The following is a 24,095-nucleotide window of genomic DNA, read 5'->3' as shown; positions in this document are numbered from 1 at the left end:
TACAGGAGATTGTTGTCACATGTACCACACAGCCAGTACTTGTCAGATATTCCTGCAGCTCCTTTAATGTTGATGCAGGCCCATTGGCAGCCTCCCTGACCAGTGTTCTTCTCCTCTTTTCATCAATTTTGGAGGGACATCCAGTTCTTGGTTCTGGATCTCTCTCACCTCCCTACATAACCTGATATGTAGCAGCTGGGGAAAGGAGTGAAGGGAAATATTATAAGCTGGCCATACACCTATAGATTATCTGCAGATTTTCTATGGTGGTGTGGTAACATTTAATTTCTCTCACAAGCAACGGAATTCCTGTGCATATAGTGATAATTCGTTTGCAGAATAAAGAAGACTTTCTATCACGTTTACTCTGTAAAACCATAAATGTCCTAAAAATTATGCATTATATTTTAATACATTAGAATATATATAGTATATGAGCATTTTTTCCAGAAACCAATAATATGTTAAACAGTGAAGGTGAGGTTACCAGATAAAACAGCATGGGATACAGCCTGCTATGACCATCAATGTAACCCATCAGCCCCCCACTCACCCCAAAGTACTTCTTCGGCCCCCAATGACCACCAATGTAACTTATCAGCTCCTACTGACTGTCAAAATACCTCTTCAGCATCCACTGACCAACAATGTATCCCTTAAGCTCCAATTGACCACCAATGTACCTTTCTGGCCCCGACTGATCAGCAGTGTACCCCCTGTCTTGCACTGACCTCCACTGGAATCCTACAACCCCCACTGACCACCAGAATACCCTTCTACCCTCACTGAGCTAATGCTTAAAGCGTAACTCTTTTTCCTTCTGGGTGATTTATGTACATTGCAATGATTATAACAACCTTTGTTGCAGATTCCTACCTTTTGTTATTCTAAAGAAATTACTGTGTTTTTCTCTGTGTTCCTGTGCCAAGTGAGTTTAATGGGAGTGGTTTCATAATTATCAACCAGCTGTGGCACCCACAGAGCACTAAGGAGGATATCTGCTGGGCCTGCATCACTTTTGAGGTTTTTTTCCTATAGAAAGTATCTCACCAAAAATTATATTTTTGTTGCAGGGGATGCCTGAAATCTGACTTGTATCTTAGCGCAGACTTCTGGGAAAATTGGTAAGCTGATCACACAAGCAGGAAGTTATGTTTTGGGGGGGGGGGAGGGGAAGGGCGTTTTGTACATATTCTCTGTACACAACACCTCCAGGTAGCCACACTGCATTGTATTTTCTGAAAATTACAGCGGCTGCACGCTATTATATTTTTCTTTATTTGCTAATTTTTCCTCCACTATAGTGAAGTTACCCTTTAACTACAACATACTCCTCCATCACCACCAATAGTTTTATTTTTTGGATTTTTTTTCCTCAAAAAGCCCTCTCTGACCATCAACATTAGGTTATTCTTCCTTCCATGAACACTGGTGTCAGGCTTTTTTTTATTTTCCTCACACTAAACAGCAACACCAGATATTTTCCTGCTATTTACTGATACTGGGCATTTTTCCCTTCCATTGACTACTGATGTTGGCCATTTTGTTTTCACTATGATACACACAAATGATACATACCCCTGGCTATTGCACTCTACATGCTGTTTAGTACAATCAAGTATACAGTACCTTACAAAAGTGAATACTCCCCTCTCATTTTTGTAAATATTTTATTATATATCTTTTCATGTGACAACACTGAAGAAATTACACTTTGCTACAATGTAAAGTAGTGAGTGTACAGCTTGTATAACAGTGTCAATTTGCTGTCCCCTCAAAATAACTCAACACACAGTCATTAATGTCTAAACCACTGGCAACAAAAGTGAATACACCCCTAAGTGAAAACGTCCAAATTGGGCCCAATTAGCCATTTTCACTCCCCGTTGTCATGTGGCTCGTTAGTGTTACAAGGTCTCAGGTGTGAATGGGGAGCAGGTGTGTTAAATTTGGTGTTATTGCTCTCACTCTCTCATACTGGTTACTAGGAGTTCAACATGGCACCTCATGGCAAAGAACTCTCTGAGGATTTGAGGACCATACAGTGGTTTAACAGTGCAGGTTCTACTCAGAACAGGCCTCGCCATGGTCAACCAAAGAAGTTGAGTGCACGTGCTCAGCTTCATATCCAGAGGTTGTCTTTGGGAAATAGACGTATGCGTGCTGCCAGCATTGCTCCAGAGGTTGAAGGTGTGGGAAGTCAGCCTGTCAGTGCTGAGACCATATGCCGCAGACTGCATCAAATTGGTCTGCGTGGCTGTCATCCCAAAAGGAAGCCTCTTCTAAAGATGATGCACAAGAAGGTTTGCAAACAGTTTGCTGAAGACAAGCAGACTAAGGACATGGATTACTGGAACCATGTCCTGTGGTCTGATGAGACCAAGAAAAACTTATTTAGTTCAGATGTTGTCAAGCGTGTGTGGCCACAACCAAGCATGGTGGTGGGAGTGTCATGGACTGGGGCTGCATGAGTGCTGCTGGCACTGGATGTACTGTGACATGCTGAAGCAGAACATGATCCCCTCCCTTCGGAGACTGGGCCGCAGGGCAGTATTCTAACACAATGACCTCAAATACACCGCCAAGGAGATCACTCCCTTGCTATATAAGCTGAGGGTAAAGGTGATGGACTGGCCAAGCATGTCTCCAGACCTAAACCCTATTAAGCATCTGTGGGGCATCCTCAACCGGAAGGTGGAGGAGCGCAAGGTCTCTAACATCCACCAGCTCCGTGATGTCATCATGGAGGAGTGTAAGAGGACTCCAGTGGCAACATGTGAAGCTCTGGTGAACTCCATGCTCAAGAGGGTTAAGGCAGTGCTGGAAAATAATGGTTCCCTGTCAGAAAACATGAATCAGACTGAGACAGAAGTATAGTTAAATCACACTTGTTTAATAATAATTAAAAAAAGGTAAACAGAGTAACTGTAGTCAAAACATAGCCAGAGTTCAGGAACCGAACAGATAGTCAGATAAGCCAAAACATCAGGGAGCCAGAGAGAAGTGCAGTAGAACAACAAGCAGGATCTAGAGCCAGAAGGAATGTCAAACAAACAAGCCTTAAACAGGAACACAGGAGCGCGTCTCTAGAGATGTGACCAAGTTGAAGGCAGAGATCATCTGGACTGGATGGCTTAAGTAAGCAAGACTGACGAGCAGGATATCATTAACAGGTGAGTCACTGTGGAGAGATAGGAGCTGGTAATTAGCTGACAGCTGAGCGGCCAGCTTTAAGAAAGAAGGGCTGAGCCAAGAACCTGACATTCCATCAATGAACTGTAGCTCCCCAGTGCCGGCAGCACTCCTGCTGCCCCAGGCCATGACACTCCCACCACCATGCTTGACTGTAGGCAAGACACACTTGGCTTTGTACTCCTCACTTGTTTGCCACCATACACGCTTGACACCATCTGAACTAAATAAGTTTATCTTGGTCTCATCAGACCACAGCACATGATTCCAGTAATCCAAGTCTTTAGTCTGCTTGTCTTAAGCAAACTGTCTGCAAGCTTTCTTATGCATCATCTTTAGAATAGGCTTCATTCTGGGATGACAGCCATACAGACCAATTTGATGCAGTGTGCGACGTATGGTCTGGGCACTGACAGGCTGACCCCCCGCCCCTTCAACCTCTGCAGCAATGCTAGCAGCACTCATATGTCTATTTCCCAAAGACAAACTCTGGATATGACGCTGAGCACATGCACTCAACTTCTTTGGTCAACCATGGTGAGGCCTGTTCTGAGTGGAATCTGTCCTGTTAAACCGCTGTATGGTCTTGGTCGCCATGCTGCAGCTCAGTTTCAGGGTCTTGGCAATCTTCTTATAGCCTAGGCCATATCTATGTAGAGCAACAATTCCTCTTTTCAGATCATCAGAACTTCCAGTGACCAGTATGAGAGAGTGAGAGCGATAAAACCAAATTTAACACAACTGCTCCCCATTCACACCTGAGACCTTGTATCACTAATGAGTCGCATGGCACTGGGAGGGAAAATGGCTAATTGGGCCTAATTTGGACATTTTCACTTAGTGGTGTACTCACATTTGTTGCCAGAGATTTAGACATTAAAAGCTGTGTGTTGAGTTATTTTGAGGGGACAGCAAATTAACACTGTTATACAAGCTGTACATTAACTACGTTACATTGTAGCAAAGTGTCATTTCTTCAGTGTTGTCACATGAAAAGATATAATAAAATGTATACAAAAATGTAAGGGGCGTACTCACTTTTGTAAGATACTATATATAGACCTTATACCACATTCCGCATACTTGTGCGTATTTCCTCCCAGTTTGGGTACCTTAGCCCTTGGTTCCTTCTACAAACCTATGCTGCCAGAAGTTCCCACTTTTCTTTGCCTTGTGCAATAATGATCCACTGGGTATAGTCAGTTACAGCTTTGAGCCCCCAGTAACCTGTTTGTGGGTGTTGGAGCTGTAAACTTTAAAGTTTTGGAATTACTCTGTGGACTGGAAAGGATTTTTCTCTGCAGAGCTGGCTGTGTTACTCCAGACCTTTACAAAAGGTGTAATTAAGACCTATTCATATGGTAGCTTCTGGTGCAGATGGTAAAGGGGTTCTAGTAGAGTTTTTGGGAGTGCTATAGCACACCCACGCACCCCCAGCACCTGCTGCAGACTAATCAGTTTTGGTTGGCTTAGTCAATAAGCAGATGAGAAGATAAATGAAATGAGAACTTACCTAATAGGCATTTGTGACTATATTTTATGTCTTATATTTATTTCTTTTTCAACACCAATGCATTTACACAGTGTTTTACTTTATATAAAAAACAAGCACACCAAACACTTCCTCCCAAAGATGTTCACAGTTTAATGTCCCTACCATACACCTTAGAGCCAATAAATTAATACTTTCAGTTTGTGATTGGAAACCTACACAAACACAGGAAGAATATACAAACACTGGGTCTGAGAGTGTACGCAGGTCTGCAGATGAACGCAGGTCTGCAGCTACCTGTATATTGTCTTTTTGAGTACCTATGTAGTGTATTGTTGAGTATTAGTGTCAGGAAGCTAGTTGTTAGGTTATTTGGACAGGGTATAATCCCCAATCTTCATTAAATTGGCAGGTACGATACCCAGTGGGTGGGGAGATGCGACTCTATGTACATCTTGCGGCATGTATGCGTTCCTTGATTATCTGATCGAGGGTGAATACTGCTGTGCAAAATGTAAGCATATTGTTTCCCTGGAAGCCCAGGTTCAGAAGCAACTGTCAGCACTGAGAAGACCTTCTATACTAAAGGAGAGCTGGGAATGTACCGGCATGGGCCAGCACCTGCCAGGAACGTACCCGGCAAGTGCCGGCAGGGCCAGTACAGAGGCGGGTAGAAACAAAAAGGGTGCAGGCAATAGAAAATAGTAGATGGGTGACAGTCAATAAGGATAGAGGGGGAAGTTCCAGGGAAGCCGACCCAGGGCTGGATCATCCCACTAAGTATCCATTGGTGAAACCAGTCAGGGACCAGCACTGCGGAGCTGGGGAACTCTCCTAGCTGCCAGGGGAAGAACTTCTTCAGTGAGAGTGGGGGGAAAGCGAAGGGAAAGGATAGACAGATTCTGGTGGTAGGGGACTCAATTCTTAGAAGGACAGAAAGGGCAATCTGTGACAAAGACCTGAAGCACCAAACTGTATGCTGCCTACCGGGCGCTTGGGTTCGGCACATCACGGATCTGGTGGACAGATTACTGGGAAGGGCTGGGGAAGACCTGGCTGTCATGGTGCACGTTAGCAGCAATACCAAAGTCAAAGGCTGATGGAGTGTCCTAAAGAATGATTTTAGGGACTTGGGAGTTAAATTGAGGAAAAGGACCTCCAGAGTAGTATTCTCAGGAACCTCGAGCCACACCAGAAAGGCAGAGGAAGATTAGGGAAGTAAACAAGCGGCTGAGGAGCTGATGTAGTAAGGAGGTGTTTGGGTTCCTGGAGAACTGGGCTGACTTCTCAGTTGGTCATCAGTACTATAGAAGTAATGGACTGCAACTAAATGAGGAGGGTGCAGATCTGCTGGGAGTAAAGATGGCCAAAAAGTTAGATGGCTTTTTAAACTAGGCAACGGTTGGGGGGGGGGGGGGTCCAGAAGTAGAGATAGTCAGTGTGGAACATTTTCAAGAGGGTAGTATTGGGGCATTAGTGGTAGGCAGACTAAAGCACATAAACCCAAGGTAAGTATAGTAAAGAAGTCCTAGTTGAAATCTTGGAACACCCAATAAGAGGTTAGTATGCGTCTAAACTACGTGGCATGTTCACCAATGCTAGGGGCCTGGCGGACAAAATGGTTGAACTAGAGATACTGTTGTACGAGGAGGATTTGGATTTTGTGGGAATTTCAGGGACCTAGTTCAACAGCTATCATGATTGGCTAGCAACCATTCAAGGGTATACCCTTTATCGCAGAAATAAAGAAGGTAATAAAGGGGGAGGAGTTTGTCTATACATCAAGAATAATGTACAAATGAATGTGAGAGATGGCATTACTAAGGGTGCTAAGGAGGAGGTGGAATCCTTATGGGTAGAGCTCCAAAGGGATGAAGCTAAGGGGAAAATAATACTGGGAGTATGCTATAGGCCCCCTAAACTTAGGGAGGAGGGGGAGACGAACCTTCTATCACAATTTGGATTAGCAGCAAGGATGGGAAGCGTTATCATAATGGGGGATTTTAATTATCCAGACATAGACTGGGCAGAGGGAACCACGCATTCGTCTAAGGCTCGCCATTTCCTAAATGTCTTGCAGAACAATTTAATGGGTCAGATGGTAGACGCACCAACTAGAAATAAAGCGCTACTAGATCTATTGATTATTAATGATACAGACCTGATTACGGATGTGGAAATACAGGGCAATTTAGGAAACAGTGATCACAGGTCAATTGGCTTCAGTATAAATCACACAAATAGGAAACATAAGGGGAGTACAAAGTGTAAGGGATCTTCCCGGGGCAGGGTGGATTTGAGCTCCAGCAGTGGCTGTGCTTGCAGCTTCCTCAAACACACAGACTGTTCGTTTCCCTGGCTGAGAGCAAACACCTGCAGGCCCGCAGAGCCTTTACCTTCCCAGGCTAATTAGGATCAAAGCTCACCTGATCCAAAACCCAGAACTGGAACGAGGGATGGGGGGTGTGGAATGACAGGTCCCTCTACCAAACCTACCTGCCATTCCATATAAACCCAGGCCCGGCAAGATTAAATAACAACTCAGCAGCATATTGCTGCTGAGAAACTGATCCATCCTGGACTTACCATCTCACACTGTGTAGCAACCTAGGTGAGATGTACACCCCCTCAACCACTTCTCCAGTGACATGTCTACATATCCCCCCCCTCTTTTTCAGACCGGAGGGCTGAGCCTTTTGTCCCCACAGACAACTCACCCTCGACAATGCGTCAGCATTTGCCTGTAATTTCCCTGGCCTGTGTTCCACAGTGAAATTAAAGTTTTGTAAGGACAGAAACCATCTAGTCACTCTTGCATTTCTCTCCTTGTTTAACTTCATCCATGTTAGGGGGGCATGGTCTGTCACCAACTTGAATTTCCTGCCTAGCAAGTAATACTTTAAAGATTCTAGGGCCCACTTCACTGCCAAACATTCTCGCTCCACAATGGCATAATTTTTCTCGGCCGGGGTTAGTTTTCTACTCAAGTACGTCACCGGATGCTCCTCACCATTCACTACTTGTGAGAGTACTGCACCTAAGCCTGTGTTAGAGGCATCTGTCTGGACCAGAAATTCTCGCCTGAAATTGGGGGTAACTAACACAGGTGGTTGGCACAAGGCAGACTTAAGGCTTTGGAAAGCCTTCTCGGCCTCTGGGGTCCACGTGACCATTGCTGTCTTTCCGCCCTTTGTCAAGTCAGTTAGTGGAGCAGCAACTGAGGGAAAGTTCGGCACAAATCTACGGTAATAACCGGTAATACCCAGGAAAGCTCTAACCTGTTTCCTTGTCAGGGGTCTAGGCCAATTCTGTATTGCCTCAATTTTATTTAGCTGTGGCTTAATCAATCCTCTCCCAACAATGTAGCCCAGATATTTGGCCTCTTCTAGGGCTAGAGCACACTTCTCGGCATTTATGGTCAACCCTGCATCACTTATGGTATCCAACACGGCCTGTACCTTACAGAGGTGACTTTCCCAATCAGGGCTAAAAATGACCACATCATCGAGGTAGGCGGCTGAGTAATCCCGATGTGGTCGCAGAATCAAGTCCATCAACCTCTGTAAAGTTGCAGGCGCTCCATGTAACCCGAATGGCATCACTACATACTGGAATAGCCCATCAGGGGTGGAGAATGCAGTTTTCTTTTTAGCCTCGGCAGAAAGTGGAATCTGCCAGTAGCCCTTTGTGAGATCGAGGGTGGTTATGTACCTGGCGTTACCTAACTTCTCAATCAACTCATCTACCCTGGGCATAGGATAAGCATCGAACTTGGAGATCTCATTCAACTTTCTGAAATCGTTACAGAACCTCCAAGTTCCATTGGGCTTTGGGATTAGCACAATCGGGCTGGACCATTCACTCTGTGACACCTCAATTACCCCCAGATCAAGCATACGTTTTACCTCGTCAGATACGGCTTTTCTACGTGCCTCCGGTATCCTATAGGGCTTTAGGTTTACTCTGCTTCTAGGCTCAGTTTCAATGTGATGATGGATGAGGTGGGTACGCCCTGGGAGGTCAGAGAACTTGTTTTTGTTTTTCTGTAAAAATTCCAGAGCCTCCTGTTTCTGTGACACTGATAGAGCATCACCTACTTTGACTGGAGGGATTGGTGGTGACAAATTATTAACAGTATTTGTCGCCACCAAGGATTCCCTGTCTTTCCAGGGCTTGATCAAGTTTATGTGATAAACTTGGAAAGGCTTCCTTCTACCTGGTTGGTGCACCTTGTAGTTCACCTCACTGATCTTTTCAACAATTTCATAAGGACCTTGCCACTTCGCTAAGAATTTACTCTCAACAGTGGGGACTAGTATAAGGACCCTATCGCCTGGGTTGAATGTCCTGATTCTTGCGGGCCGGTTGTAAATTCTACTTTGGGCCTCTTGAGCTCTCTGGAGGTGTTCCCTTACCAGGGGCATTACAGTGGCTATACGGTCCTGCATTTGTGCTACATGCTCAATAACACTCTTGTATGGGGTGGACTCACTCTCCCATGTCTCTTTTGCAATGTCCAGTAGACCCCTAGGGTGACGACCATAGACCAACTCGAATGGTGAGAACCCTGTGGATGCTTGGGGCACCTCCCTAATAGCAAACATGAGGTAGGGTAATAAATGATCCCAGTCACGACCATCTTTTCCCACCACTTTCTTCAACATATGTTTCAAAGTTTTATTAAATCTCTCCACCAATCCGTCCGTCTGGGGGTGGTACACAGAGGTACGGATGTGTGAGACTTTAAATAGTTTGCATAATTCCTTCATCAGTTTTGACATAAATGGCGTACCTTGGTCAGTTAGGATTTCTTTGGGGATCCCAGTCCTAGAGAACATATAAAACAACTCACGTGCAATTGTTTTAGATGCAGTGTTTCTTAAGGGTACAGCCTCAGGATAGCGGGTCGCATAATCTATGACTACCAAAATATACTGGTGTCCTCTAGCTGACTTTACCACGGGACCCACTAAATCCATGGCAATACGCTCAAAAGGCACCTCTATAATAGGGAGCGAAACCAAAGGACTGCGAAAATGTGACACTGGGGCACTAACCTGACATGTGGGGCACGACTCGCAGTATTTTTTAATGTCATCATATATCGCCGGCCAAAAAAACCTCTGGAGAACCCTCTCTCGCGTTTTGTCAGTCCCCAAGTGTCCCCCAAGAACATGGTTATGTGCCATGTCACGCACCTGACGCCGGTACGGCTTAGGTACCAGAAGCTGTTCCACAATCTCATCCTTAACCTTATTGACTCTATAGAAAAGATCATTAGTCACCGAAAAATGTGGAAATCTTTTTTCAGCATCTGGTTCCTGAGGTACCCCATTCATAACAGCAACCTGCTCTCTCGCATTTTTGAGAGTGGGGTCCTGTAATTGTGCAGCGCCAAAATTATCCCTAGACACCTCTAAGTCTAGTATATTTTGCTCAGTGGGAGGAGCCTCCTCCTCCCCAGCCAGGACCTGCAAAGGGGAACAATCATTTTCATCCTGCACACTTCTATCATTCACAGGGGACAAAGCAACCCCCTTAGAGGTATCCCCACTCCTTTTGGGGATTTTTCTTTTTTCCCAGAGAGCCCAGAATAATGGAAAATCGCGCCCCAATATTACATTATGCATGAGGTTTTTTACCACACCCACTTCATATTGTACGGTGCCTTGTTCAGTCCCGACTTTAGCCAGCACTATAGGGTACACTTTTGTATCACCATGTATGCACACAACACTCATATGCTTTTTAGACTCTAAGTCCCCAGCCACCAGGCTAGCATGCACCAAGGTTACGAGGCTTCCCGAGTCCATTAACGCCTCAACGGGAAGGTCATTGATGGTAATATTGCAGATTTGCGGTTCAGTCTCTAGTCCAGGAACTGCAGCACAAGATGGTTCCGCAAACAGCGACTGACGCCGGCTAGCGTCACACTCCATGGGTTCAGTGGTAAGAGGGCAATGGGCCGACACGTGTCCCGCCTCATGGCATCTGCAACACTGGATAGGGCCTAGTCTCTTTGGCAAGGAGTCCTTTTCAGAGCCCCTTAGCCACCCGGGACCATCACCAGTCTTTTGTCCCTGAGACACCACTTGAGCCCTTTTCCCTCCATCAGCACCCCTCCACACTCCCCCAATAGATGGAAGTCTCTTACCAGCTGACGGCACAGATCTGGCGCTCCGGGGAGGTGAAGATGCTGCAGGAACATCACGGAGGTAGTCCTCAGTCGCCTGGAACCTCTCCACAAGGTTGACAAGTTCGTTTGCATTCTTAGGATCACCTTGTCCCACCCAGCGTTGCAGGTCAGTAGGAAGCGCTCGGAGGTAGCGGTCCATCACGACCTTCTCTAGGATTTGTGCAGGAGTAGAAGTGTCTGGCTCCAACCACTTTCTTGCCAAATGGATTAGGTCATACATCTGGGACCTCGCTGATTTGTCCAGACTGTAGCTCCAGTTGCGTACCCTCCGGGCACGGACTGCAGTAGTAACTCCTAGTCGGGCAAGTATCTCCTCTTTTAGCCGAGTATAGTCCTTAACCTCTTGCTCACTGAGGTCATAGTAGGCCTTTTGAGGTTCACCTGTTAAATAGGGCGCAATTACCTCTGCCCACTCAGCGGCTGGTAACTTCTCTCGCTCAGCCACGCGCTCAAATACTGTTAGATAGGCCTCAACATCGTCCTCAGCAGTCATCTTTTGCAGCGCTTTCTGCACAGTCCTTCTCCCAAAAAAAATCTCTGGAGCGGCTCCCATCACTGTGGGTGGATTAGCAACCACAGGCGCCTCTCGAATTGCTATCAGGTGCTCGATAAGTTGTTGTTGTGCAGCCATGGACTGTTCATGTCGTCTATTGGCCTCTGTCTGAGCCTGCTGTTGTTGCAAACTCACTTGCATAAACTGCTTCAGCATCTCCTCCATGTTGCTGGACTGTTCTTGGAGTGTAGTTGCAGCTTTCACCCAGGACATCAGCAGCTGTAGCCAAGTCTGTCCACACCGTTGCCCCTAGCAACCGTGTTGCCCGCTACCTCCACCAATTGTAAGGGATCTTCCCGGGGTAGGGTGTGTTTGGACACAGTTCACAGCAGACTTGGACTTTATAAAGCAGACCTTGGCGTTTATTCGTGGTACAAACAGTCCAACAAACAAAATATACAGCAACACCGTGCTTCTTGTGTATAACAGGAACAAAATAATAACAAAACAAACAATGGCATCCAATGCCAAGCTGCTGCTAACAAAGTAAACAGAATATTGACATGCATTAAAAAAGGGATTTAGTGAAAATACTCCCACTGTACAAGACTCTGATCCGGCCACACCTAGAGTATGCTGTCCAGTTCTGGGCACTAGTCCTCAGGAAAAATGTACTGGAAATGGAGCGAGTACAAAGAAGGGCAACAAAGCTAAAAAAGGGTCTGGAGGATATTAGTTATGAAGAAAGGTTGCAAACACTGACCTTTAGTCTCTCTGGAGAAGAGACGGTTGAGAGGGGATATGATTTAAATTTACAAATACTGTACTGGTGACCCAACAATAGGGATAAAACTTTTTCACAGAAGGGAGTTTAACAAGACAAGTGGCCACTCATTAAAATTAGAAGAAAAGAGGTTTAACCTTAAACTACGTAGAGGGTTCTTTACTGTAAGAGCGGGAAGGATGTGGAATTCCCTTCCACACATGGGGGTTGATTTACTAAAGGCAAATAGACTGTGAACTTAGCAAAGTGCAGCTGCACTCAGCAAGAGCAGTTGCTCCAGAGCTTAATAAATGAATAGAAGCTCTGCTGACTTCCATCATCCAATCATGTGCAAGCAAAAATGCTGTTTTTTTTTTTCATTGCATGTGATTGGGTATTCTTTGTAAAGTGAAGCTTTACCTCATTTACTAAGGTCTGGAGCAACTGCACTTGCAGAGTGCAACTACTCTTTGCAAAGTGCACAGTCTATTTGCCTTTATTAAATCAACCCCATGGTGTTCTTAGTGGGGGCATCGATAGTTTATAAAAACTATTAGATAAGCACCCGAACGACCACAACATACAGGGATATACAAGGTAATACTAACATAATCACATGCATCCGTTGGGCTTGATGGACTTGTGTCTTTTTTCAACCTCACCTACTATGTAACTATATAACCATGCGCATACTTGAATCTCAGAGCTGCAAGGCAACTAACTATTTAGCCAGCATGTCGCAAGCAGATCCAATGAAACGTACTGTAAGTTCCAGCTGCTATTTGATTATTTTCTCCTGGTACGCAACATTGAAGCAAAAAACAAAATATTGTTTAACTGAAGTGATTTTCAAAATACAGTTAAGAATAATGAATACATAAATGCTCCAAAGTGCTTCTGCAGTACACAGCAGCAGGCTGACTTGACATGCACATAAGTATTTATTCTCATTAAGTGATTTATCTCCCTTTCTTTCATGTAGAGAGTGAATGATACATCTAATCTGACTGATGGGAGTTCTAATATGAAATGAATGAATGAGTGTACAGACATGATCACAATCACCTCTCTTGCTGTGTAACTAAGTACTTCCACAGGGCACTTATCACAAATGACCCTGTGACTTTGCCTGAAGAGTGGCTGACGTAGTATCTGCCTCCTTGCTATGTGTAAACAGTAATGAGCATCGTTAGTAGTCTGTGGAGAGAGACCTTATTTCTCCTATACTCAATTAAGAAATAAAAATTCAAAGCGTCAGCAGCATACGCAGACTCACGGGCAAATAACTAGCACTAAAATAAAACATAAAAGTAATGTCATGCATTTCAGAACAGCACTTTCACCTGAAACACTTGGGTCTGCTGCTTATTCATCTCTATTAGTATAAATGGTATAAGCAAAAAAAAATTCAAATTCAAAGTGTCCAAGCAGATATTTTTTTTTTCAATAGAAAAGCCTTACATGCAGCATTTTAAATTAACTAATGAGTCTTATTCAATAAAGTCAAGAGAAAAGCCCAAAGTGCAGAAGCCCAAATCAGGCAATCAAGACATTAGATGCATGCATGAATATATTCTTCTCTATATCGAAAAAAAGTTTGTGAAATATCTTAGTTAATATTGTTAGCAGCAGTTTGACATCCAGCTACCTTCTATTTGTGTTTAATATCTGGGAATATCAAGGCCACCATTGCCCAGCAATGCTTCTGAAATGGCAAATTCCCTGGCTATCATGCTGATCCAGTAACTTCAATGGTGAATTATTTACCCAGAAAAAGCATGCAGATCCAGAGTTCTGGCTGCTTGCTAACTTTAGTTACTGCACTCTATCAGTGTGTATGGTTAATAGGTACAGGAAAAAAACATTAGTGGCAGGCCAAATGATGAAAGACCACAATAGAGTTGGGGAATGCTGAATGACATCATTGACCTAATCACCATATTTGGTAACTAACTAGCCAGCATTCCTGGCCCCAGTAGTAATGCCACCACTAATGACTGCCTTCCTACACAGCCAGAGGTTTACTGTAACAACAACAGCGAGTTATATGGCGCGATCTCTGGTAAATTAGTGTGTACAATTTCCATATAGTCTTATATAAAACCAATTGTAATATGTGTCATATTATAGTTCATAAAAGTTAATAAACGACAGAAGTCCATAGTTCCACAGGAAGGAATGGTATCAAGAGAGCACTAGGTGGGACGCTCCTCCCAGAGACAAGAAAGGATCTCTGTAAGACAATATAAACACACAGGAAGGGTGCCTCTAAGTGCAAAATTTATAAGAACTTTAATGGAGCAGCCAAATAAACACTCACATTTGTTCCATAAGAATGTGCACATCTAGTAGTGTCAATAGAGGGGTCGCCCAAGTTTCCAGGTTGGTAGCCAGCCACCACTGGTTTGATAAAGGAGCTAATTGGCACTCTGAAACACGCTACCATTCTCCAGGCATGACCTAATTTCCATGTTTCACAGGGGTTACAGAAGTCCTCCTCTACATCTGATGACCAGTGGTGGCTGGCTACCAACCTGGAACCTGGGCAACCCCTCTGTTGATACTACTAGATATGCACATTCTTATAGAACACATGTGAGTGTTTATTTGGCTGCGCCATTAATGTTCTTTATTCACTGGGGCACAAACAGCTAGAGTCTGGGGTGACAGCCCATCACCCCTAACTCAAACCTCATCCCTACTTATCACCTCTCCCCTGAAGGGAATAATCCACAGCCCCTTTGGACCAATGTTCAAGGGACACTGTTCTCAGCACATTAACCCCATGGGCAGGAATCCAGGGGGCAAAGAACATGCTGAAAGGTTGTCCCAAAAATGTATTACACCAGTGGTCATCAACCCTGTCTTCAGGGCCCACTAACAGGCCAGGTTTGCAAGATAACTGAAATACATCACAGGTGATATAATTTGCTGCTTAGTGATTGCAGTATTCTAGTCTGCATCTCCCCGAGGTAATATATAAAACCTGGCCTGTTAGTGGGCCCTGAGGACAGGGTTAATGACCACCATATTACACCACTAGGACAAGCTTCCCAGTGACTGACTGAATTGATAAATGTTCAGAATTCAGAAATGAAAGCATATCTACAGTCAAAATGTAAAAGACACATTGTATTTCAAATTTTTTCTAGTCTACTTCTATTAATCGGAACCATCTTGAATGTGTAAACTTATTCCAACACATTTACCTCCTTGAATTTTGTGACAGGTATTCACTATGTCCGTGAGTAGGCACTGTTGTGTCACACATTTCAAAGAGCCTGCCTTCTGAGCTACAGAGTGCTGAGAGGAGGAGTTTTAGGAGGTGGAGCCAATACATGAATCATTGCTTGCAGGCAGCATGGTACCATGGGATATGTAGTCCTTAGGGATTGAAGGAAAACATCAGACAAGAAGCTGCAAAGCATGTAGGGAATCCAGGAAGTTGCGGAAAGAGATGACCAACAGACAGGCAGCACTGAAATCATGAAAGGAGATTTATCAAGTGAGCTTATACTGGACTGCCAAATATATCTACTGTTTATATTATTGTTACAATGCTGATGTTATAAAATTAAATTGTATGCCATGACCATAGAACTGCTGAGGGCTACTCAACAGCAGCTGGCAGTAGTAAAAATGTTACCTTCTAAGTCAAGTTGCCCCCTTAATGTTCAGTTTACATGAATGTCCTGGTCCCGGGCATTGGTGACTGTGTACCCAGAAGGGAGAGTAGGCCCAACATGCAGGGCAGGTAGGCCCAGCCCACAACCTGTTCAGAGTTTCCCTGCTTAATGGTACATTTCCTAGACCTCTACTTTAGTCTCAACTTTTTTTGCATTGTGCTCTGATCTTCTCAGCGGTCCTTGTGATGTCTCTCTGAATTCTGTGTTATTACAAAAATATCTTTCTGATTCAATGTGTAGGATGTTTTATTTCCTCAAACTTCCTTTAAATAGTCATAAACTGGAAACACTTATATCATTGGTACAGTGTTTATAAAAGAGAACTTTCCCAGATATCTAATTTCTTTCTGTGATTGGCTAACTGGGTTTCTGAGCGGTCACCCTAGGGATTGAAGACAAATTGCAGCCACAATCCCCCCACCCCTTTAAAAATACTCAAGAACAGTAAAGGGATTGATTTATTAAAGGAAAATAGACACTTTTCAAGAGAGCTTTCACTTCGCAAGGGAGTTTCCACTTAGATGAGTGAATGAGGTGAAGCTCTGCTGACTTCCATGATTTGATCATGTGCAAGTTAATATATTGGGGGGGGGGGGGGTTGTTGTTTTTTCCCCTTGCATGCGATTGGTATTCTTTGCTAAATTAATGTCCAACACTTCCCTATGCTAAGGAAAACATCCTTAAAATTGCACGTGCCTGTATGAAATGGCAAAAAACTTCAATAATGTATATATTTCATAGGCAATGCTTTAAAAACAGCTAATGATCATCGTTTTAGAGTTAATCATTAATAATGGGCTTCAAACTGTTGCTCTCACTCCAGCATGCACAGCAATATGACACATGTGTAGCACAGTAAACATTTTTGAAGATATTTGTTTACATTCTCTCCTTGTCATATGCACTGGTTTCTGGTGTCCATTTAGTTGGTCCTTAAATGTATATTTATCTGATTACCTGTATATTGTATTGTTTTTGTTCTGCAATTTTCTGCTTTGCTAAAATGCTCTATATTGATACACGTGTATATATCTTTCTCTATAAGGGTTTTGCTTCTAAGTGGACAGCATCCCCTGAAGAAGCTACGGTCGAGGGCAACGTGCTGGGAACTACATCAATCTTGCTGTATCCATAAGGACTGTGCTACACGTTCTTGTTGTAAAACAGTTTTTAAACATGTTTTCATCCATGTTAAAATAAAGTGTTTTTCTTTTAAATATAATTCCTTAAATCTATTTACTAGTATTTGCACCTTAACAATCCCATAAATACTTCAATACTTCTCTCAACATTTTTCTAGGCTCCCGACACATGCATTTACTTTGTACCGACGTGTATGTGAGGGCTCAACATTTTTTAGGGGGGATTTTGTTCATTTGGTTGCAACTTTTTTACTAGACTTTTTTCCCCCATCACAAGGGATCAAAAAGTTCCTTTCTGTCTGTGTGATGCATTTTTTGCTGGCAGGTTCTGTTTAATGAAACAGCAGGGGTTATAGTGTCTTGTCTGTCCTCTAATTAAACTACTGCAGTGCAGATCAACACCAGGACCCTTAAGTTATTTTTCACATGTCACTTCCAGATCAGTGACAGGAATGAAAGATCAGCGAACAGATGTTCACTGATCTCTCTCTCCTCTGCCCGGCTGCACCCGGCTTGCTGGCCCCAAGTCTGGGGCACATGGAGCTCTAAAAAAAATGGGAGAAGGGCCCGCAGTAATGGGGGTGTGTGTGGAAGTGATCTGGTGGCTGCACACTCACCAGATCATTTTCATCCGACAGCCGACTGTGGACACTCCTGGTGCCCGCTGCCTTCAGGAGTGCCACCGTCAGATGGCATACGTTGGTGGTTGTAAATGGATTAAGAGTTAGTGTACGTGAGCTTCATAGTCTGCATCTGCCTTTTAATGAACCTGTATAGATAAAGAAAAGCAGTTCAGATGTAATAGAGCAGGACATGCTCAATTTATAGGATAAAAGCCTGTTAGTCCAAGCAATAACCACAGTTGAATAGTGCTCTATATAAAAAAAAACTACAATTCAAACAATGGGTTCCAAACTGCTAAATAAACAAAATTCTCAAGTACACAACTGTAAAACATGCTTATAAAGACTGTAAACTAAAGGGTATAATATACACATGGCATGTTATATTAAGCAATAATAATGTCCTTTAAATGCGTGCAATAAATTGTGCAGCTTAAAAATGTCCCATTACTATCATTAAAAAAAAAAAACGTCCTCCAACCTGTTTGAGTAACTCTGATCTTCCCCTATGCACTTATGTCCTGACTTCTTCAAGATGACAAGATAATGCTTTGGTCTTAGTAATTATATCCAGTGCCCTACACTGCTGAGAATTAATTGCTTTAAAAACAAGCTATTTGGATAAAAGCTGCACCCGATTCATGCCAGCAGATAATGATTTAGAATAGTCATTATCTTTCATGTTTCCTTAGTGAGGTGTTCGGGGTGAGGCAACCCTTCTGGACTTAACAGCTTGATGACCCATATAAAAGATTCATATTTTCAACTCTCAAAGGGGACTAACACATTGTGGTTCCTAAGTTTACTGTGGCAGTATAAACAGAAAAAAATATATTTTACAAGAATCTAATCAATGTGCTTAGGTCATTGAATACTGTTTATGGTTGTGTCAAATCCAAAACCCAGAGATCTGTGAAATGAGAAAAAATGTTGGATACAAGTCAGTATTGTAATTAAATATTTTAAATCGCAATACAAATCTAAGGTTAGACTGTTAGTACTCGTAATGCATAACCCTTTCACCAAATAGATTGTATGCTATTTACTGAATGGGAAAGCCAGGGTCACAGGCAAGTCAGCGGCTAAAACCTCTTCTTGAAGTTGCCAAGCAGAATGTATTTATTAATGGTTTAACAATACATTAGATTTAATACTTGGCTAACAGACAGTAAACAATTACATTCTATTAAAAAAATTGATCTTTTTTTGCAGCGTATGTGTTGCTGTTATGAAGGAATAAATTATATGAATAGCGTTAGTGAATCTGGCAGACAGGAAGCATGATTACAGCCAGTACTTCCAACCCTGTTACAACTGATTAACCATAGAAATGCTTTGCTAGTAACAGGAGTGTAACATATTACAAATGCATAAATACATAAAAAATCGTGCAATAATGGCAAGAAATAGACACATATAATGCAAGCAATACGGCAAAAAATAAATACATAAAAAAAATGTAATTTGAATGTCTTAATGATTTCAATTATTGCAGTTATTAATTAAATGGTTCTTTAAAGAAAGCTAATTTTTCCTTTTAAAATTTGGCTTCAAATAAACCCCTTTATAATGCTAAAGTTAAATTGCAGATAAATATAACACTATCTACAGCTGTATATTCTCTTAAAAATATCAAATGCACTTTTAAATAAAACGTAACAGAGTCTGTAATGTTAACATCTGTCATCACTTTCACAGCAGCTCTAAAGCTGACCATACATGGCTCGAGTTTGAGCTGTGGGTAGTGTTGTCGACACCATCCAGCCCATCAAAATTAGACTGAGAAATTGAAGAGGCCAGGTGGAAAAAAGTCAAGCTAATGCTGCATAAACACGACCGGACTTTCCGGCATACTAGGTCCGAAGAGATTAGTCCGTCGGACAAACCGATCGTGTGTGGGCTAGTCCGATCGTTTTTCAGAAAATAAATCTGACGGACCTAGAAATAGAATATGTTTCAAATCTATTCGATGGACTCAATTCCGACGGACTAAAATCGGGAAAACCATTCATCTGTGTGCTGGTCCGATGGACCAAATACAACGCAAGGGAAGCTATTGGCTACTGGCTATTGAACTTTCTTGTTTAGTCCCATTTACATCATCACGTTCAAAATTGGATTTAGTCCGTTCGTGTGTGGCCAAGTCCGTTAGTTTGGAAAGTCCATCACAACTCTGACAAAAGTCCAACGGGAAGACCGTCAGACCTAGTCTGCCGGAACGTCCAGTCATGTGTACAGGGCATAACAGTGCAACCAATCAGCTACAGTTAATTTTGGAGAAATCTGACAGTAGTGAGTTCTGGATGTCAGAATATAATAGCCAGCAGGGGGCATGGAAGATTCTTCCATACACACTATTTATCGTGGATTATGAAAAATAAATCTTTATGTGTATGGCCAACTTGAAGAGAAACTTGACCCCCCCCCCCCCCAATTATCTCAACTATATAGTCAGGTTGTGCAAAACAAGCATTCTCACGCTCCATCCAGCAGTGTTTTCTGGGGATCTGCCACTTCACCACTGCACACTCAGTCCCACACCACCATCTTCTGCTATCACCAGGGAGTGCTGGCTTCTGGTTTGTACAGTGGTCCCAAGATGATGTGCACAGGACATTCACCATAGAGTATCCCTGCGGCCTCCTGGAACCTATGATGCGGGTGTCCCAGGAGACTGTGAGTACTGTACACATCATTATGGTCCAGGCTGGAAATAAAGAAGTTTGGGGAGGGGTCCCCAAAAAAGGTGTTCTCACCCCATACAATTTTTTTTATATATCCATTTCTGTTGGAGGAGGAGGGCAGTAGGTGATTTATACACACTTGGCATGGACGGTAAAGTTGATGGGCAGGGTTAAGACGAGAGGGAGGGACAGCCCTGAAGCTAATAAGGTCCTGCTGAATTGAACAGGTGCTGACATGGAATATGCTAACAGGAGAAGAGAGCAGCGTGAGCAGATATAAGCACCTGCTGCTGCTTCTTCATTGACACAAGACTGCAAGCAGGGATGTGTCACCACTAAATTTCCTACATTTAACAGACCAAGTAGTATTACTCCCATGGTTGGATCTGACTGAAATGCATGGATCCCAAATGTGACTGGAGAGCAGGGATGTCACTACCAGGGCAGGTGCCCTGTATCTCCTGCCCCAGGTCCTAGACATTATGATTCCCACCACTGCATCACAGAGCTAGGTTTCTCTTAAGCTCTGAGGTGTCATATGAAACACAGGAGGAGCCTGGAAAGAAGAAGTTCTCCCATGCTGTGCTGTGCCTGAGGTGTGTAAGTTCTAGGGCAGGGGTCTTCAAACTTTTTAAACAGGGGGCCAGTTCACTGTCCCTCAGACCGTTAGAGGGAAAACTATGAACAAATTACTATGCACACTGCACATATCTTATATTGAAGTGAAAAAACAAAACAGGAAGAAATACAATATTTAAAATGAAGAACAAGTAAAGTTAAATCAACAAACTTACCAGTATTTCAATAGGAACTATGGGCCTGTTTTTGTCTAATGAGATGGTCAATGTCGCAGCCCAATTAGTGCCCGCTTCACCATCAGTGCAAGCCCCCTCACCATCATTGCAAGCCACCCCTCACCATCATTGCAAGCCCCCCCTCACCATCATTTCAAGCCCCCCTCACCATCATTGCAAGCCCCCTTCACAATCATTGCAAGCCCCCCTCACCATCATTGCGAGCCCCCCTCACCATCATTGCAAGCCGCCCTCACCATAATTGCAAGCCCCCCTCACAGCCTTACTGTGCCCAACAATGTCTCACCAGTCAGTGTGTGTGCACATCGGGCATCTCCTGCTGCTATGTCACGTCTCACTGTGAAAAGTTTGGGCGCGCTGTGATAAAGACCAGCTTGTGTGATAGAAAGAACACTGCCTCTATCACACGAGCTGGTCTAGGAGGAGGGCGGGACTTTTATCACAGCATGCCCGGACTTTCAACAATGAGCTCCGTGACACAGCCGTCTCCCGCTGTGTTACAACCGGCCGGATAAATGAGCTCGGTGGGCCCGCATGTGGCCCGCGAGCCATAGTTTGAGGACCCCTGTTCTAGGGGGAAGGGGAGGGGGTGGCACTGGGGGACAGACTAACCTTGAGGCAGTGGTTAACTAAGATTGGTATGGGGTGAGAAAATGAGTGTTACTAGAGGTTATTTAGGGGTGAGAGGATTGGTGCTGAGGAGGTGGAATATGGGGGTGAGAGGTGTTGTGCTTAGAGGGTGAATTTGTTCTAAAAAGGGGGTTTGAGAGGAGATCATTTGAGCTGGTGGGAAGGATTTGTGCGGGAGGATGGATTTCAGGGGAGGGGAGAGGATTTATACTAGGTGGGTGGAACTTTGGGGGGGATTATTTGAGCTGGGAGGTGGGATTTGGAGGGCAGAAAATTAGTCCTGGGAAGGGGAATTGGGCAGTTTCAGCGTACAGTGGCAGTGTATATTTGGCTGTGGACCAGCACCCAATTCTGATTCATTTTAGTTTGGGGATTTTTATTTTTATTTTTTTAAGGCAGTTTTAACAGTGACAGTTGGCCAGTAGATTGTCATGATTGTCTCTGTTCTCAAGCCCCGTACACACAATGAGATTATCAAACGAATGATCATCCATTTTTTTTTTTACATGCTAATCTCAGATCGAATCTGATGAGTTTACTAAAGTCACGAAAATTCCTTTACAACAGAAAAACGTTTTGGAAGTGATGTCATGTGTTGTCATGCATTTTTGAATGATAGCTGTACTGATTAAATGAAAATCGTATGATCTGGCATTGTACGGAAAAATGTTCGTGCACGTCCGATAGAATAATATCGGATGAACTGTCATGATTGGCTCTCGAAAGCTCTGTACTAACAATCCGATTATCGTACGATCCATTCGAAAGCGGTATTTTCCGTATGATTTTCTGATCGTGTGTATGGGGCATCACTAATACAGAACTGTACTACCACTTACCAACATCTATCAATCTCTTCTTTAACCAATTGCCTGTTGGGTATTTTCACCCCCTTCCTGCCCAGGCCAATTTTTAGCTTTCAGCGCTGTCACACTTTAAATGACAATTGCGCGGTCATGCAACACTGTACCCAAATTACATTTTTATCATTTTTTTCACAGAAATAGAGCCTTTTTTTGGTGGTATTTATCACTGCTGTTTTTTTTTCTTTTGCTAAAAAAAAAAAAAAAATCTTAGTTCCTGTCAGTAAATTTTGTAAATAAGTAATTTCTCTCCTTCACTGATGCACGCTTTTGAGGTGAGGTGGCACTGATAGGCTGAACTGATGGGCACTGCTGAGGTGGCACTGAAGGGCATTGATTGGGTGGCACTGATGAGGAGGCACTAATATGCTGCACTGATAGGTGGCACTAATATGTGGCACTGATAAGCACTGATAGGTGGCACTGATGGGCACTGATAGGTTGCACTGATGGGAACTGGTGGGCAATGATAGGCGGCACTTATGGGCACTGATGAGTGGCACTAATGGGCGGTACTGATGATCAGGCACTGATGGGCACTGAAAGGCAGCATCAACTGGCATCACTATTGAGGAATGATTGGTGTCACTGATGGGCACCCCTGATGGTCACTGATGAGGCTGTACTGTAACCAGGGCACTGATGATCCCTGCCCTGATTACCTATACAGTCTCCCCTGTGAGAAGATGCCGCTGATCGGCTCTCATCGCCTCACACTCTGTCAGTGTGAAGTGAGGAGAGCCAATAAACTGCACTTCCTTGTTTACATGTAACTAGCTGTGATTGGACACAGTTGATCACATGGGTAAAGAAGAACACGGCACAGCCATAATAGACACATAAGAATGGTGGTTCTGGGGTGCTGTCATATGACGTCATCCCAGAACGAGAGTGCCACCCTGCCACCATCATTTTATTATATGGCGGGTGGCAAGGGTGGCGGGTGGCAAGGGTGGTTAAAATTAAAGAGGAAGTAAACCCTGATGGGTTTATGTCCTCTTTGACTCCCTGCAAAGGCAAAGCATAATGAGCTACTATGCATCGCATAGTAGCCCATTGTGTGTCACTTACCTGACACAGGAGACAGCAATTTCACCGCTGTCCCCTGTAGTCCGGAGCATCCTTCGTCTTTCAGGTATTGCTTCCCCGGCCACTCACAGCGCCGGAGCATCGATGACGTCACTCCCGCGCATGCGCACGGGAGCCACCACTAATGGCATATCGCTGTTAGCAGCGGTATGCTGCTAACGGCGATAGTGCGCCTGCGTGCCGCTGTCTACGGCGCATGCGCCATAGACAGCTGTCACTGTCTTTTAGTAAGTATCTCCTAAACCGTGTAGGTTTAGGAGATATTTCTTGGACCTACAGGCAAGCCTTAATTTAGGCTTACCTGTAGGTCAAAGTGGTTTATAAGGGTTTACAACCACTTTAAGATACTGTAGTGTAGAATTGCCCACCAGCAGTACATTTTTAATGAGGGAGAATTAACTGAAATGTCCAAGAGAAAAAGAGTGCA

This window comes from Lithobates pipiens, unplaced genomic scaffold (genome assembly GCF_037356315.1).
Source record: "Lithobates pipiens isolate NorthernLeopardFrog02 unplaced genomic scaffold, aLitPip1_a1.2 Scaffold_18, whole genome shotgun sequence".
Taxonomy (NCBI): domain Eukaryota; kingdom Metazoa; phylum Chordata; class Amphibia; order Anura; family Ranidae; genus Lithobates; species Lithobates pipiens.
Note: the sequence above shows the minus strand (reverse complement) of the source record.